The sequence below is a fragment of the Mobula hypostoma genome, chromosome 7, assembly GCF_963921235.1.
Source record: "Mobula hypostoma chromosome 7, sMobHyp1.1, whole genome shotgun sequence".
NCBI classification, from domain to species: domain Eukaryota; kingdom Metazoa; phylum Chordata; class Chondrichthyes; order Myliobatiformes; family Myliobatidae; genus Mobula; species Mobula hypostoma.
The window spans coordinates 77519076-77537707 of NC_086103.1; the positions used below are offsets into that span (position 1 = coordinate 77519076).

General features: G+C 41.1%; 1 protein-coding gene across 3 annotated transcripts in view; it reads left to right on the forward strand.

Moving 5' to 3' along the window:
* Positions 1-18632, forward strand: part of fam53c (family with sequence similarity 53 member C) — a 109891-nt gene that overhangs the window by 11684 nt on the left and 79575 nt on the right. The gene's annotated exons all lie outside the window — the stretch shown is intronic.

Consider the following 18632-nt stretch of genomic DNA (forward strand, 5'->3'; position numbering starts at 1 on the left):
TGCCCAGATTAGTCCATTGAGATTTTTTTATTGACTTTACCTGGTTACTTACGTGGCCAAAGTAAATGTTTAGACTGCCAGATTCCAATTTATATATTTAAGTTTTGGTGTCCATCACACTAGTCCAGTTATTTAGTCTTAGCAAAATATATATAAAAAAGGAACATTTATTAGTTTCCCTGCTCTTCATTTTCAAGAAATTCTGAGATATCAAGAATATTTGTGGATCAGTTGAAGGCCCAGAGAAAACAAGTTTTGTATTGCTCACAGGCTGTGCAGAACACAATTCTAACATTCTGATGCATCTTTTTCAGATATTTCTATGCTCATTCTTTGCGCTTGGTACTTATTTTGATCACTTTTGTGTGTGTGGGGGTGTCTTTACAGTGACCTGAAAAGGATAGGTTGGATTAGCAGCTAAACATTACAATTCTGATCCACATTGCTTTTGAGCAATGCCACAGAATCTGTTGGCAAGAATGTAAAACTATTAAGTATTCCACTGTGGAAAATGCTGTAGTTTTTAAAAATTCCTAAAAACATTCGGTGCTACCCAAGTACTTTTTATGCTTTTAAGTAGTCTGAGAAAGTTTACTCAGTGCAGATTTGGCTGCAGTCCATTTTGTTAAACGATCAGTAGTTTTCAACTAAAGTCATTCAATTCCTTGGTAATCAAGAGTGGAAAAAGTAGGATTTTTTTCATATCAAAGTTTCTAAATGCTATAGAATGTAATTTTGTGCACGTTGTTGTACTAGCCACTTCCCAATTTTTCATTCTAGGACGAGGGAGATGTCTTCATTTTTTAAAGAAAGGGGCTTCCCTTCCTCCACTATCAACTCTGCTCTTAAACGCATCTCCCCCATTTCACGTACATCTGCTCTCACTCCATCCTCCCACCACCCCACTAGGAATAGGGTTCCCCTGGTCCTCACCTACCACCCCACCAGCCTCCGGGTCCAACATATTATTCTCCGTAACTTCTGCCACCTCCAACGGGATCCCACCACTAAGCACATCTTTCCCTCCCCCCCTCTCTCTGCATTCCGCAGGGATCGCTCCCTACACAACTCCCTTGTCCATTCGTCCCCCCCATCCCTCCCCACTGATCTCCCTCCTGGCACTTATCCGTGTAAGCGGAACAAGTGCTACACATGCCCTTACACTTCCTCCCTTACCACCATTCAGGGCCCCAGACAGTCCTTCCAGGTGAGGCATCACTTCACCTGTGAGTCGACTGGGGTGATATACTGTGTCCGGCGCTCCCAATGTGGCCTTTTATATATTGGTGAGACCCGACGCAGACTGGGAGACCGCTTTGCTGAACATCTATGCTCTGTCTGCCAGAGAAAGCAGGATCTCCCAGTGGCCACACATTTTAATTCCACATCCTATTCCCATTCTGACATGTCTATCCACGGCCTCCTTTACTGTAAAGATGAAGCCACACTCAGGTTGGAGGAACAACACCTTATATTCCGTCTGGGTAGCCTCCAACCTGATGGCATGAACATTGACTTCTCTAACTTCTGCTAAGGCCCCACCTCCCCCTCGTACCCCATCTGTTACTCATTTTTATGCACACATTCTTTTTCTCACTCTCCTTTTTCTCCCTCTGTCCCTCTGAATATACCTCTTGCCCATCCTCTGGGTCACCCCCCCCCCTTGTCTTTCTTCCCGGACCTCCTGTCCCATGATCCTCTCGTATCCCCTTTTGCCTATCACCTGTCCAGCTCTCGGCTCTATCCCTCCCCCTCCTGTCTTCTCCTATCATTTTGCATCTCCCCCTCCCCCTCCAGCTTTCAAATCCCTTACTCACTCTTCCTTCAGTTAGTCCTGATGAAGGGTCTCGGCCTGAAACGTCGACTGCGCCTCTTCCTATAGATGCTGCTTGGCCTGCTGCGTTCACCAGCAACTTTGATGTATGTTGCTTGAATTTCCAGCATCTGCAGAATTCCTGTTGTTTGCGTCCCAATTTTTCAACCTGTTTATATTACACATTTAGGCCAAATCTCCATGTGTAAGTTGTCCTGTGGCACAATTCCCCAATCCCTGTCCAAGGATATTTGTTGTCAATATCTAGCTGCTTACCTATTGATTAGTTTTTGTGACTATCATTTCTAATTTTTTCTTTCATTATTATTAACTGTAATTTTATGGTCATGGTCTGAGTCGACATTCCCCCTAAGTTTCACACTAATTCCTGTTGTCTATGTAAAATACATCACCTTCCGCCGCTGTCTGTAAGGAGTTCATGCGTTCTTCCTGTAATCGTGTGGGTTTCCTCAGCGTGCTCTGGTTTCCTCCCACAGTCCAAAGATGTACCAGTTGGTAGGTTAGTTGGTCATTGTAAATTGTCCTGTGATTAGGTCGGGATTAAATTGGGGGTTCTTGGGCAGCATGGTGTGAAGGCCTGGAAGGGCCTATTCTGTGCTGTATCTCAGTAAAAGAAAATAGAACAACAAGATATTCCAATCAACACAATGTTGCTACCCCAGACAACATTTGGAAACACTGAACAAATAGCAAAATGATTATTGGCTGCAGCTTTATGAACTTACCCACGCCTAGAATGGGGCATTTGGCCCATCTCTGAAGAAGAGTTTTCAGCTCCTCAAGCCAGCCACATTGAAACCCCACAATGCACCAGCAGTTGGAGCTCAGTAAAGCCATGGATGACCCAGCAACACTCACAATGCGCTGGAAGAACTCAGCAGGTCAGTCAGCATCAGTTGAAAAGATTAGTCGACGTTTTGGGCCGAAACCCTTCAACAGGACTGAAGGAAGAACTTTGGGGAGGGTTTGAAGAATGCTGGTAGTTGAAAAAAACAGTAATTTGAAAGACAAAGGGGTGGGGGAGGGGAAGCAGGGAGGTGATTGGCAGGAGAACAATGCGCAGTAGTAGAAGGGAGCAGAACTATGAGGGAGGTGGTGTGAAATAGGGATAGAGGAAGGGAGGGGGAGGGAATTACCGGAAGTTGGAGAATTCTATGTTCATACCAAGGGGCTGGAGACTACCTAGATGGTATATGAGGTGTTGCTCCTCCAACCTGAGTTTAGCCTCATCATGGCAGTAGAGGAGGCCATGTATGGACATATCTGAATGGGAATGGGAAGCAGAGTTGAAGTGGGTGGCTACCAGGAGGTCCTGTCTGTTGTGGCGGATGGAGTGGAGGTGCTCGACGAAGCGGTCCCCCAATCTGCGTTGGGTTTCACCGATGTAGAGGAGGACGCACCGGGAGCACCAGATGCAATAGATGACCCCAACAGATTCGCAAGTGAAGTGTTGCCTCACCTGGTCTAGCCACCCACTTCAACTCTGCTTCCCATTCCCATTCAGATATGTCCATACATGGCCTCCTCTACTGCCATGATGAGGCTAAACTCAGGTTGGAGGAGCAACACCTCATATACCATCTAGGTAGTCTCCAGCCTCTTGGTATGAACGTAGAATTCTCCAACTTCTGGTAATTCCCTCCCCCTCTCTTCCTCTATCCCTATTTCACACCACCTCCCTCATAGTTCTGCCTCCTTCTACTACTGCGCATTGTTCTTCTGCCAATCACCTCCCTGCTTCCCCTCCCTCACCCCTTTGTCTTTCAAATTATTGTTTTTTCAACTACCAGCATTCTTCAAACTCTCCCCAAAGTTCTTCCTTCAGTCCTGACGAAGGGTTTCGGCCCGAAATGTCAACTAATCTTTTCAACTGATGCTGACTGACCTGCTGAGTTCCTCCAGCGCATTGAGAGTGTTCCTTTGACAACAGCATCTGCAGATTATTTTGTGTTTACGATGACCCAGCAAGTAGGCCGTTTCCTGGGGAGGATGGAATCCAATGTGATGCCATCAAACATCTCTGCTGGAACATCTTGACAGGCCTGTTTATATGTGCTGGATGGGACATGCAATTCCTTGTGCTGTGAAGATACAGGGTTACAATTATGGTCACATTTTTAAAAGAGCAAAGGTGACAGGAGTTACTGCAATAATTACTGCAGCATTTCCCTTCAGAGCATCACTGGAAAGCCTTTTGTATGTGTTCCCTTTGTAAACTGCCCCTCTGGAGAGGGCATTTGCAGTGAGTTGTGTAACTTCTGAACAGAATGGTAAACCACTGTTCTCCAGGAAGAAAAGCAAGTAATGAAGAAAGTGGCTATGCATTGCTTTCATAGATCTTGTTAAGACCTTTGAACTTGCACATAAAAAGGAATTGTTCCAACTGTTGGAAGAGATCAGCTATCCTCCAAAGCTTCTCAATAGGATCAAGTCTTTCCATGTAGATGTGAAAAATATCATTCAATGTGATGGCTCAGCCTTGGACCCATTTGAGTGTATATAGCAGAGTTAAACAACATTGATCCTCCAACCTTTTTTAGGATCTTAGTTGTCCTCTTCATTGAATGCGTCTTTTGGGACAGTTACAGAACAAACCTACCCTCACATGGGGTCAAACGGAAAATATTCAGTCTCAGGACTTAGAGCCAAAACAAAATGCATTCAGTCCTCATTAGAGATTTATTCCTTTCCCTTCATAGAACAGTGACGCATTTTCCATGTGTGCTGGGTTTTTGCCTCGCTTTTTCCTGGCAAAAAGCAGTGTGAAGGCACCAGATGTGAGTGAACCCCTGCTTTCATTGATAATATTGGCTATGTTTTTGGTGGTAGTTACCAAATTTAAAGACTTTTTGGTTCACTATCATCAATAACATTTTATTGAAGCAGATGTCAACTTACACATTAGGAAAACTGCCACGGCTCACAAATGAGGAGTGATTAAATAACAGACTGAGCACACAAAATCCAGTGTATTCAAAGCATGTGACATCAGTGCTCTATGATTCTAAACCATGTTCTCTAGTCTCTTGAATAGATTAGAAATAACTTCCAAATGCACTGTAGCATACTCTGACCATATTTTGGAAGAATCAAATTACATTCTGATGTCCTGGATCCTGCACAGATCCCAAGAATTTGCAGGCTGTTCAGGCAAATGACTACATAATAGTTCAGTCATAATCACTGAGCAATGGCTGAGTTCCCAAAGACTTTTCTTCCTCTGCAGAAAATTAGCCACAGTAAAGGATTAATTGGATGTCCTCACCTGTACTGATATCAAATGCAAGAACCAGGAGGCAACTACTCAGGAGGACTGATGTCAGTTGAACTATTAACTCAGCAAAGACCTCCAAAAATAGAAACAAAGCAAACACCAGATATGGGGGTGATAAAAGTCAGTTAGAGGCACAAATAGATGCATAGACTCTCAAGATGGCACTGAGCTGTGATCGGTTTTAGCTATTTTTTAATGTTTCATTTTGGGGTTTGGGAGGATGGTTTTTGGGACAAAGAGGGGAATTAGGGAGTTAGGTTAGGATTTTAGTGACAGGGATGTGAGGGAGTTGGAGGATAGGCTGGAATTTTAGATCTTTGCTCCACACTTGAAGACCAGCGATGTGGATGTGAGACATTCACGGACCGGGTTGGAAGGTATGGCTGACAGGCTAGCGTGAGTGAAGGCTGGTGGCTCCCCTGTGGTCAGTGAGTTGTTAGTTGGTTCTGGAGTCAGAGTTCTGTGCGGGCAGGAGGAATGAGGTCCAGTGACCCTCTTGGTTCACAAATCGGTGACACTGGAGTTTGAGGTTCCGTTATTGGCATTTCACTGTATGTTTTGATGTGCAAGTGATAAATAATCTTGAATCTAGACACTGTTAATACTGCAAAGTTTGCCGTTTTGCAAGTGAGACTATACAAACATTGGCACTGCTCTTCAGCAGATATGAGAGCCCTATCTTAGGCACATGTCTATATAATAGTGTCTTGAGCCTGAAGAATCCTATGATGATGATACAGGGAGTGTATTTGCCTATTGTGACTTGGAAAAAATGTGATAGAAAATATTCTGAACGATACCACAGTGCTTTGCAAATTGATGACTTCTCTGTATTATCCTGGTCCCTTTTCCTTTCAGTGATCAAATTGGTAAAATATTTTTTGCTTACCTCAAATTAAGATTGGTAATCTTGAGTACTGGAACAATTCTCTTTCATCCTTCTTTCCTAGAACTTTCCTAATATATATGTCTACATATATTCTATTAATGGTTTGAGTTCTCAGCTTACTGGATCGTCTCCTCTGCCACATAAAGTTTAAAATTGCTTGGTAGGTAAGAAGTTAATGTTCTTTTCTTTTCAATCATCTTTGAAGAACAGTAATAATCCAATATTGTCCTCTGATTTGTCTCTCGTAACTTGTCTGGTACTGCAAATAAAATACCCACTGAGTAGTAGGTACTTTCCATTTGCCCCAAAGATTATCTTTGACTGGTTCTATTTTCTTACTGCTATCATCTGCAGATTACCTCCTTGATAACCATTATCAGTCGTGTGGTGGGAACATTATTGATTTTCACTGTACTGTAGAATGCTCATGACGTTCACATTGATTATAGTGCAATAATGTAATAGAATATTTTGCAATATATTCTGATGTGCAGTGTTTGAATTGTAGTTGTGAAGTTAGTTTCAGTTTTGTCCTTTTTTTTTCTAACAATATCTTAGAAGTACGAATACAAGGTACCACAAAATGGAAACTGGGTTTTTGCTCTGTCTGCATATAATAGTTCTGTGCACCCTTTGGTTTTACTTGAAATTAATTTTCTAAGGCTCTGCGTGTGAGAGTTTTAGTATTATGTAAAGTTGAGGTTAAGACAGAGTTTTGAAGGTAGCAAATAGTTAATGAGTAGTCACAATTCATGTCTCAGCTGGCTTGTATACAAATTTATTATAATTATATGAAGGATACAGAGATTTAGAAAGCAGCAGAGTTAGCCAGTGCATTTGCTTTGCGAAATTGATGTTGAAAACAAAAATAATTTCTAGATGTACATTCTATACATTTCTCTGATATTAAATGTACTTATTGAAACCTAATTAACCTATTGAAAACATTGACATTACTTAATGGAGAATGTAGTTGTGTAATTAGTTTATAAAGTGGATATAAGAATTTATCATGAAGACAATGGCGTGAGTGTGGCAAAAGTCAGCATAACAATACTGTATTTTGTAGATAAAGTGTACGTAAATATAACTTTGCAATACTCCTGTTGCTACCCAGGTAAATGAAATTGTAGCAAAGATTTATGTACTAGGGGATCATTTAATGATTACATGCCAACCATTCTACTTACCGAGAGAGTTCTTTACCATGACTGCAGTTTACATACCACACTAGCATTTAGCAGATTGAGTGCCATGATTAACAAACAAAAACAGCCTACCCTGATGCTTTTCTCATTTTTGCTATGGACTTCAGCCAGGCTAGCTTGAAAAAAATCTCTGGCCAGCGACCATCAGCACATCCCCTGCAGCACCAGAGGATCCAACACACTTGACCACTGCTACACTACCTTCAAGAATGCCTACCATTCTATTGCTTGATCACATTTTGGGAAATCTGACCATCTGAATGTCCTACCTGAGTACAGAAAGAGACTGAGGAGCAAGGCACCAAAGGCAAGGACAACAAAGAGGTAGTCACAGCAGGGAGAGGAACGGCTACAGGACTGCTTCATATTGGTGGACTGGGCCAGGTCTGAGGACTCATAAGAGGGCTGAATAAATATGCCATGGTTTCACAGACTTTATAAAGATGCTTATGGATGAGTATACCCCCACCAAATCATTCAGAGTTTTCCCCAACTAGATGGTCTGGTGAATGAAAAGATTCAAAATTATGGTTGTCATTTTGTTATTTTAATGACTAGTTTAAGAAGCATGTGGTGCAGATCTCCAGGTGGCCTCTTGGGTATCCTGGGCTGTAAGAGTTCTCGTTTGGCTCTGTCAGCAGCAGCAATGTTTATAATATTCAAGTATGGTCATGACTATGGCTATACAACCAATACTGTGCGTTAAGGTGTCTACTGCACCATAAATTCCACACCACGAGCACCTTCATGAATGAGGTTAGATCAGAAGTAGAATTAACAGTCCTTGTATCTTTTGACAAACAGTTCACAATTTAATTAAGAAGCCCCATGCAGCTGAATGTGAATGCCTATTATTTGACTGTTGTGAATCATGTTAATCTGTTTAACATTTTTGTATTGGCTGGTTTCCTATAAAGTCTTACATTGTGACTTTGTTTTGCCTGAGAAACATGTCTGTGAAAGCAAATAGTAGCTACTTCTGGAGGCTTTTTCATATTTGTACTATCTCGCCACTATTTCTGGATTATGTAGAAATTTCAATCAAAATTTAATACTGTAAATACATTGTAATAAATCATAGGGATAGAATTAGGCCATTTGGCCCATCAAATCTGTTCTGCTCTTTGATCATAGACGATTTACAGTATTATTTTCTCTCAACCCTTTTCATCTGCCTTCTCCCTGTAGCCTTTGACACCTTTACTAACCTATTACTCTCAGTTTTAAATGTACCTGATGACTTGGCCTCCACAGCCATTTGTGGCAATGAATTGCGCATATTTATAACCCTATGGCTCAAGAAGTTCCTCCTCATCCCAGTTCTAAATGGACCTCCTTTTTATTCAAAGGCTGTGCCCTCTGTTCCTGGTCTCTGCCAATATAGGATTCATCCTCTCTACGTCCACTCTTTCCAGGCCTTTCAATATTCAGTACATTTCAAAGAGATCTTCCCCTCCTCCTTTTAAACTCCAGTGATTATAAACAGATTCAGAGCTGTCAAATGCTCCTATTTTAACCCTTTCATCCCCAGGATAATTTTTGTAAACCCTCTCTGGGCTCTTTACATATGGGGCCCAAAACTGTTCACAATACTCCATATGTGGTCTGATCAGTGCCTTCAGCCTCAGCATTATGTACTTGTTATATTCTTATCCTCTTGAAATGAATTCTATCATTGCCTTTGCCTTCCTTGCTACTAGCTCAACCTGCAAGTTAACCTTTAGCTAATGCTGCACTAGGACTCACAAGTCCCATTGCACCTTTGATTTCTGAATTCTCTGCCCATTTCAAAACCAGGCTATGCCTTTAATCTATCAACCGAAGTGCGTGACAATGCGTTACCCTATGCTGTGTTCCACCTGTTTAATGCTATTGGATTTCCATTACAGTTCAGAGGCGCCTTCAGACATTAGCATAAGATCAGATGCTTCCATTTTATCTTCAAAGTATGACTTTATTTTTCCTGTCCCTATTTTCCTTTAATCTTTGCAAGATAAAAATGCAAAGGTTATATCGTCACCTTCAGCCATGTAGTTGGGTGTAACTCGGGGATCAGCATGGTATTGTAGATTATACACATCTGTCCAAGTTTGAAATGGTAGTTCATCTATGTTTTGGCAGAGTAACATATTGTGTCTTTGTCTTCCTTTTTCAGAGGAGAGGAAGGGGAAGGGTGCTGTCACTGGAGTCAGCTCTGGGTTTCAACACTTTTATATCGCTTGCTACAGTTGTAGTGATGGTGAAATGTACTTTTGTGTAATATACCAAGCTTTGAACTTCTTTTGTGAAGGAATTACAAAAAAACAAGCAGTTTTTAAAAATCAGAAATGGGTGGTCTGGGAGATTCATGGATTTACCCTTTGTTAGAGTGGCTTTTTGATCATCTTGCAAACCTTTTCTGAAGCAAATTGTCATCTGTTTTGCCACTAACTCAAAAGCTTGTTTCATTTGTGAAGTTGTATTGATTTAAATGTAAATTCATTTCATTAACAATCTTGTATTATATGTTTAAATACCCCAATTTTTTTTTTTTTGAAGCTTGATCTATATATTTTAGCCTCATTACTAATTTATTTTGATCTATTCACCAATTCTTTATTGAAAATTTTCAAGGAAGTAGTCTTGGCAGCATATGGTATAGCTATCGATCTCCCTCAAATTATTAATTAACTGACTGAAGGAACCTTCCTCACTGACCTAGGGTGGCTGTTTTTAAAAAAAATACACATATTTCTTTGAGCAGTAACTGTTTGAGAGGTCATCGCCCAGTCCACTTTTACAGCTTGGCAGTTTAGCAGATGACAACTGCTCAAGTAGCTTTGTGTGACAATGACCTGGAAGACTATGGAGTGTGTGCCTATTAAATATTTCAAGTGATTTACGCTGAGCTCATGCTTTAGAGTAGCTTTTGTTTATATCTGTGTACTTTATTCAAAAAGTCATATGAAGTTACGTTTTAAGAGCGGGAGTAGGCCATTTTGACCCTTTAACCTCATCTATTTAATGATATCATGCCTCATCTAACTATAATCTCAAATCTATAATCCCTTTTACCCTGGTAGCCCTTCACCTCCTTGTTTATCATGTATTTGTCCACCTCTGCTTTTCAAAAAAATCAGGGACTTTGCTTCTGCAGCCCTTCCAAAAAAAAAGACCATTTCAAAGACTTGCAGCCCTCTAAGAGAGAAAATTTCACTTCATCTTAATCTTAAATGTATTTTTAATCTGAAAATATAAAGCAGTGGAACAGACCCATCACCCTGTGATGTCTGAGCCAACCATGATTGCAATTTATACTAATCCAATCTGTCTGCACCTTGCATATATCCCTCTGTTCTTCCTGTTTATGTGCCTTTTAAATGTTGCTATCTTATCTACTTCTTTCACCTCCTCTCGCAGCATGTTCCCCTCATCCACCACTCTGCATGTAAAGAAAAACTTGCCTTGTAAATTGTCTTGAAACTTTTCCCCCTTGTGCCATTAAAGCTCTGGCTGCCAATGTTTGGCAGTTTCAGCCTGGCAAAAGGATTCTGACTACCTACGCTACATCAGTGATTCTTGTAATTTTATATACTTCTTATCAGGCTACCCCTTAGCCTCCAGCACTTCAGAGAAAACAAACCAACTTTTTTTTCTCCCTTCTGATAGATACTAGTCTGTAATCCAGGCACCTCTCCCCAAAGCCTCTGCATCTTTACTGTAATATGGCATCCAGAACTGCACACAATACTCCAAATGTAACCTGACCAAAGGTTTGTATTGCTGTAGTCTGACTTGCCAACTTGAAGATTTATTAGCCCAACGGATGAAAGCAAGCATGTCATACACCTTCTTTACCAGACTGTCTACTTGTTTCCAGTTTTGGAGAGCAATGCGCATGCACACCATGATCCCTCCATGATGAACCAAAGTAAAGGGTCTTGCTGTTTACTTTGTACTTTCCTCTTACATTTAACTTCCCAAAGTGCAACATCTTAAACTTGTCTGTATTTAATTTCTCCATCCATACTAAAAGTCCCTTAATTTTAGATTCTACTACAAGACTAAACATTCTTTCCATATTCATCCTGCCAAGTCTATTTGTGTGGTTCAATCAGTGTACCTTGTGTGTGTCTAAATTTCAGCAGGTACAAGCCTAGGCTGCCCGATCATTCCCATTAATAGAAGCTATCTGTTATGGGTATTGGATCCATAAGGTAAACAGCACTCTATTTTCTCTCAGCTCCTGAACCTTGCAGGGATATCAGGTCAATTTCTTGCTGCAGGACAATAACCATATAACAATTACAGCATGGAAACAGGCCATCTCGGCCCTCCTAGTTCGTGCCGAACTCTTACTCTCACCTAGTCCCACCGACCTGCACTCAGCCCATAACCCTCCATTCCTTTCCTGTCATTGAGTTAATTTGTTCATACCCGGATGAATGACTAAGTGAAAGGAGACTAACTATCTTTTTGAAGAAGAAAGTTTTGTAACCCTTCTTACAAATTCATTTTACCCATAATATGCCGGGGACAGAGATGGGAGTTAGGGGTCAGGCTAGGGTTTTAAGACAACGGATAGTGATGCGGACACGGGGCATCCACTGATTGGGCCAGGATGTCCGGCTGACGGACCAGTGTGGATGAAGGCTGGTGGCTCTGCTATGGTCAATGAGTTGCAGGCAGGAGGAATGAGGTCCATTGACACCGAGTTTGCAAGTTGGTGAGACCAGAGTTCAAGGCCTAGTGTTCAGGGTCCTGTCATCGCGAGTCTCGAGATTGAGGCCGGATTTTCTGTGATCGGTAGATTCTGTGGGCAATGCTGATCAAGGCCCGAGGGTTGAATTGGAAGTCTGGAAGACGAAGCTGGTTGCCCGGAGCCCCGGGTTTGTGCATCTGAGCTTGTAGGGGTTATCAAAGGCCCGTTGTCAGGGAGTCCGCTGGAGGCTGGAGCCCCATGAATACGGACTGTTGCAGTTAGACGACTGTGGTGTGGGTGGCAGGGAGGAACAGGGCTTGCTTTGTTATTGTTTTGTTGCTTGTTGTGTTCTGATTTGCCAAGTGTTGTGGGCATGCTATTTTGGCACTGGAATGTGTGACGACTCTTGCAGGCTGTCCCCAGGTCACCCTTGGGTGTGTTGGTTGTTAATGCAAATAACACTTTTCACTGTATATGATTACCAAACTTGAATCTTAAATCTACCTTTTGAATTAAATTGTATCATGTAGTGTGACCTGGACAATCTACATCATGCTGTTTATTGATTACTGCTTAGTTCTTCAGCATCATCCCCTTAGTACTAATCAACAAGCTTCAAAGCCAGGATCGTTGTACCTCCCTTTGCAAGTGAATCCTTGACTTCCTCATTGGACCACATACATTGCAGATTGGAAATAACATACCCTTTTTGCTGACAGTGTGCACAGGCACACCTCAATGATGTGTTCTATTCTCATAGAATGTATTCACTACACTTGTGACTGCATGTCTAGGTACGGCTCAAACACCGTCTGTAAATTCACCTTTAACAGAACAGATGGTGATGAGGCATACAGGAGTGAGATAGTTGAGTAGTGTTGCAATGACAACCTTGCACTCAACGTCAGTAAGATTGAGTAATTGATTGTGGACTTCAGGGAGGTGAGTTTGGGAAAACACATTGTTCCAAGATGTCTCCCTTTCAGATGATCTATCCTGAGCCCAATATGTTTATGAATCGCAAAGAAGGCATAACAACTGCAGAGGAGATTTGGTACATCACCAAAGACTCTAGAAAATTGCTACAGATGTATGGTAGAGATCGATTGCATCACCAACTGGTATGGAGGCTCTAATGCACAGGTCAAAAAAAAGCTGCCAAAGGTTGTCGACACAGCCAGCTCCACCATGGGCATCGCGGACATATTCAGAACGCGGTGTCTCAAGGTGAAATTCATCTTTAAGGACCCTCGCCATCCAGGACATGCCCTCTTCTCATTACTACCATCAGGGAGGAGGTACAGCAGCCTGAAGATGCCCATTCAACGTTTTAGGAACAGCTTCTTCCTGTCTACCATCAGATTTCTCAACAGTCCGTGAACACTACCTCATTATTTTGCTCTCTCTTTACATTACTTATTTATTTTTAATAACCTTTCTTGTATATTGAACTGTACTGCCGCCACAGAGCAACAAATTTCATGACATGTCAGTGATAATAATTGTGATTCTGACAATTGCATGTGTTGTAACCAGATGCTTTAAAGCCGTGAGCTTGTTCCTATGCTGTACTGTTCTAAAATCAGTCGTTTTGTTGAGCTAATATCTGACCCATGCATCTCCAATAACATGGATGTTTTGATTATTATTTCATCTGTTTCAATGTGAGTATGAATACAAGAGACTGGGGTAACATTCTGATTTAAAACTGATCATTCAAGATGAGAGTTATCATCTTCATTATGTGCTATGTCATATGGCTTAGGTGATCATAGTCTTTGACCGTGATAGTTCCTGGCAAATTTTTCAGCAGAAGTAGTTTGCCATTACCTTTTGAGCAGTGTCTTTACAAGACAGGTGACCCCAGCTATTATCAATACTCTTCAAAGATTGTCTGCCTGGCTTCAGTGGTTGCCTAACCAGGACTTGTGATGAACATCAGCTTCTCATACAGCCTTCCACCACCTGCTCCCATGCTTCAAGTGACCCTGATTGGGGGGGCGCCGGTGGGAGAGAAACTAGGCAGGTGCTAAACCTTGCCCAAGGATGACCTGCAGGCTAGCCGAGGGAAGAAGCCCCTCTTCCCCCCCCCCCCTTGGTTAGAGACTTAGCTCCACCCCACCACTCAAAGGCTAAGAGTATGACTCATATAAGGAATAACATAACATGAAGCTTAAATTATTAAAATGCTGTGTATAGTTATTTAGTCGCATACAAAATTCTGATGCTCAAATCAAATAGCATGCGTAAATTGTCTCTATTGTGATGGTTTTGACCTCTCAAAAACCCGTACCTCCATCAGTTGAACAGGTTTGTGGATCACCTTCCTCAATACTTGGCTGTCATAGAAATTTATGCTTGCATTGTCATGTAAGTGGTGAGGCTCGCCAGTGGGTTCACAACAGACCCATTCTCGGTGAGGACTGGTGTCATACAAGCTAAGTTATTACCCAGTACATTTCTGTATCCTTGTTGCAGTGCAGGGTTGGAGTTAATCGTCAGAACCAAAGGGAAGCTGTCTGACCAAAGGTAACTGCACTTTAAATCAAGGTTATCCAAACTGTGCAATTGGGCCTCAGTATGCAGATGATATTTCTGTTACAACATGTTAAGAGGCTGAGTTCTAAACCATCGTTAAAGTTCTACTAAAAAAAATACAAAATAAACAATATCTGCAAGACAGAATCCTCAACTGACCGATTGCACCACACTGCCCACTTACAGTAAAAATTCATGGTAAGACCCTGGAAAATGTGGGCCATTTTCGATACCTCATGAGCCACCTTTTGGCAAAATGATGTATTGATGAAGAAATTCATTATTGCCATCAAAAGACCAGCAAAGGGTTTGATCTTTAGAGGTAAAGTGTTTGTGAATATCAAGACTTCAGATATAGCACAAAACATTGTCTACCTATGATTTCTGCTTTCCAAAATACTCCCATGATCTGGACTGTCTATAGCAGACATCACAGAGCACTGGGAAATGCTTTAAATTCATTGGATGGACAAGCAAAGTTTCTTCAGTATTAAGGATGTAATTGCATTCACTTAACTACTGTACATTGGACAGGCCAAGTCATTCACATGCCCAACACCAAACTCTCAAAATAACCACTCTATTCCAAGCCTTGTCAAAGGAACGGGTTACTAGATCAACAGTGGAAAAGATTTCAGTATGTTCTCCGAGCATGTTTTATAAAATGTAACATTCCCACCAGCTGCTGAAAATAACTGTCTATGACTATTCAGAAGTGAAGGAGCATTTGGGTTGGTATTGGCATCTTGACACTTTGCCTCTGGGAACACACTGAAGCTCCTGTGTAAGTTGCAGGAAGAGTGGACAATATCACAAGCCACCAGAGGTGTTCCATGGAATGTACCTGGTCTTTCATTGCTTTCATTAGGCGCTTGAGAACTCATAAAACTGGATGGAGTGGAGTGGTTGTCAATTCCTGAAGATTGCCTAAGGTTGTATTCATTTTGAAGCTGACTGGAAAGTAGCATTGATTGAAATTGGGTGATATAACCCAATGTATGCTTTCATTTTAATAAATTCTTCATGTTTCACTGTAACAATTTGTTTTAATAGTTCTCACAGTAATCATGACTTGAGGAACAATAAGCTAGCAATCATATCTGACTCTTGTGATTGTTTCCATGTGTATAGAAATGTGTGCTATCCCTTGAATTGCAATACCAGTAAAAGTTTGTGTAAGTTAATAATAATTAGTCAGAAAAATATCGTTGTCTAAGAATTTTGACTACAAGAATCCTCAACACTTGGGTATTTTTAAAATTTCAATTTTGCAGTAGTAAATAGTAGTAGTAATGGACCCAGAAATAGTTTCAGTAGTTACTGACAGTTTTACCATGCAACGTACACAGTAAGTGTAAAGAACATGGACAACAATTGCCTTTAATTTTCAGTTGGTTGTGATCTTTGCTTGTTTCATGATCGTGCCATATGTTCACTCTGATACTGACAAATCCATTCTTTCAATACACGATCGAGATCTTCATTTTTCGCTTTATGCAGAGTTTTTCTATTTTTCATTAACTTCTGTTCATTACATATGTGAGGTCACTTCTCAGAGCTACCTGTGGTATGTAGTGACCTGCGCATCACCTGGGAACCTTCCTACTGTCCTGTGGAATTTTCCATTTGGACATCATGTCAGCAGTCAAAAAAAAAATTGGAATTTGGAGGTATTCGGATTTTGGAATTTCAGATAAGGTCTGCTCAAATAAGATATTTGGCTACATTAGCAATTAAAATATGATTTTCTTATATTTTGTGTGGCATTATTGGGGAGTCCATTGGTTGGGGTCGACCATGGATGTTGCATCCTAGCCATCTCTGTGTACGCAAGCCAGGACAATATGATATGGAGAGCAAGCTGTTGCCCATACAGCAGGCTCCCCCTCTCCATGCAGTTGATGAATTCAGAGGAATGGCAGAGACATCATGAGTTGCCAGTCAGCGTTGAACTCAATGTAGGACTGCTTTAGGGATTACAGCTCTGGATTTTTCCTGTGGGTTTATTCCTGAAGCCTTACCCATGAGTGGGTAGAGCTGCAAGGCAGCAGAGGTATGAGATCAGAGTTTTCCTCCTTGATAATCTGCCAACTATGGCTGGCGAGCCCCATCTGCTGTGGCATTATACTCTTAGGTAAATGAGGCAAATGGGCTGAATTGCCTCCTGAAAATAAAGTGGTTCCAGTGCGGAGGACATTTTTTTAAGCACTGACATGGTGATGAAGCAAACCATTGGGATCTATATAACCATTGAGTCATATATAAGATGGGTAGTAAGTCATTTTCCCAGGGCAGGGGAGTCCAAGTCTAGGCACATTGGTTTAGGGTGAGTGAGGAAAGATTTAAAATAGACCTGAGGAGCAATTGTTTTTCACAGCTGGTGAGTATATGGAACAAGCTGCCAGAAGAAAAGTTTGAGACAGGTATGATAGTAACATTTTAAAAAGTGCTAATATATGTGTATGGAGGGGTGGAGTTGGAGGGATACGAGCTGAATGCAGGAAATTGGGGCTAGCTGAGTGGTCACCATGTTCAGCATGAATTTGATGGGCTGAAGGGCTGGCATTTGTGTTTTGCTCTGTAACTATCCACTGAATGATTTTTTTGCATGTTATATACAAATGTGACGAGAATTGTTTAACATTGATAAGACAGCCGGATTAAATGGATCATTTTTGATATGGTGTCTTTGACTGGAGGGGTTCTACAAGGATCTGTTTTTGACGCCCTGTTATTTGTAATCTAGATCAATATTTTGGATGAGTGGATCAGGTACAATTGTGTTCAAATTTTCAGATGCAGGCTGACAATGTGGGCGGGGAAGAGAATGCAGAGAGATTTCAAGGGAACGTAGACAGGCCAAGTGAATGGGGAAAGGCATGGCAGATGGAATATGTTGATGCTAAAGACCACAGATGGAGTATAATGTGGGGAAAAAGTGAAGCCATTCAATCTGAAAGTAAAATAGAGAGGGATATTTTTAAATGTTGCACAGAAGGATGTGGGTGTCCTTGTGCGTGAATCACTAGAGTTAAGATGCAGATACAGCAAGCAATGAGGAAGGCAAACCTTTTGGCTTTTATTGCAAAAGAATTTGAGTGCACAAGTAGAAAGGTCTACTAGACTGGCAGGTTTGTGGTAGGGAAACTAATCAGACTTGGTCTATACTGTTTTGAGTTTAAAAGACTACTTCACATCAATGAAATGTAGACATTTTTAGAGGGTTTAGCAGGGTAGATGTAGAGAGGATGTTTCATCTGGCTTGAGTATTTAGAATCCAGTGACCTAGTCTTGAAAGTGAGGTGCAGATGGGAGAGGATATTCTTCACACAGGACACAGAGCCTTTGGAGTTTTTCCACCAACAAGGACTATGGAAATTCAGTTGCTGAGTATATTGGAGAGCAGTCAATAATCTTTAAGTGCAATATGATGGGCGCAAGAAATAGAAGATAAATGGAAAGTCTAATTCTGAACTTCACGATACAGGGAAGGCACAAGGAGCTGAATTACCTGCTCATTATTTCTCTATCATGTTTTGCTCAAATTAACTGACAAAGTGATAATTGAAAACTCACCATTATCTTGCATTTTCCTTTATGCAAAACTGTTTGACTCCTTTCAAAAAAATTGTGCTAAAATGGATAGCTCATAAGCAACACCCCTTGAAATAGTTCCATTTAAGTATAGCAGGGGTTTAATTGGAATCATGAGATTAAATAATTGATATTGAACGTTCATAAAATGCTGGTTGGGCCTCAACTTGAATGTTATATCTAGTTCTGGATATCACACTTTGCATTGGTGTGAAAGCTCCACAGAGTACAGGTAAGGTTTATTAGGATGGTTTGAAGAGGGAGACATTTCTGTTGCATTCATGATTAGAGAAAATGGTCTTGTTCTTTGAACAGAAATTTGATGGTGTTGGATAAAATCTTTACAAATTTACAAGAGGATAAGTAGAGAGAAACATCCCTTTTAAGGACATAAAATTAGTGTTTGATTAAAAGATTCAGTAGTACTGGAAGGATTTTTTTTGGGTGAATGATCATGATCCAGAGTAAACTGGCAGAATTTGGTGAATGCAGATCAAATCGTTATTTGGGTAAGAAATGGTTAAACGGGGCTGATTGGATTGCGCTACAAGAACTGGATTGATTTGACGGTTCAGATTGCCTCGTTCTGCATGTTGCTGTGTCAATTCCCCTTT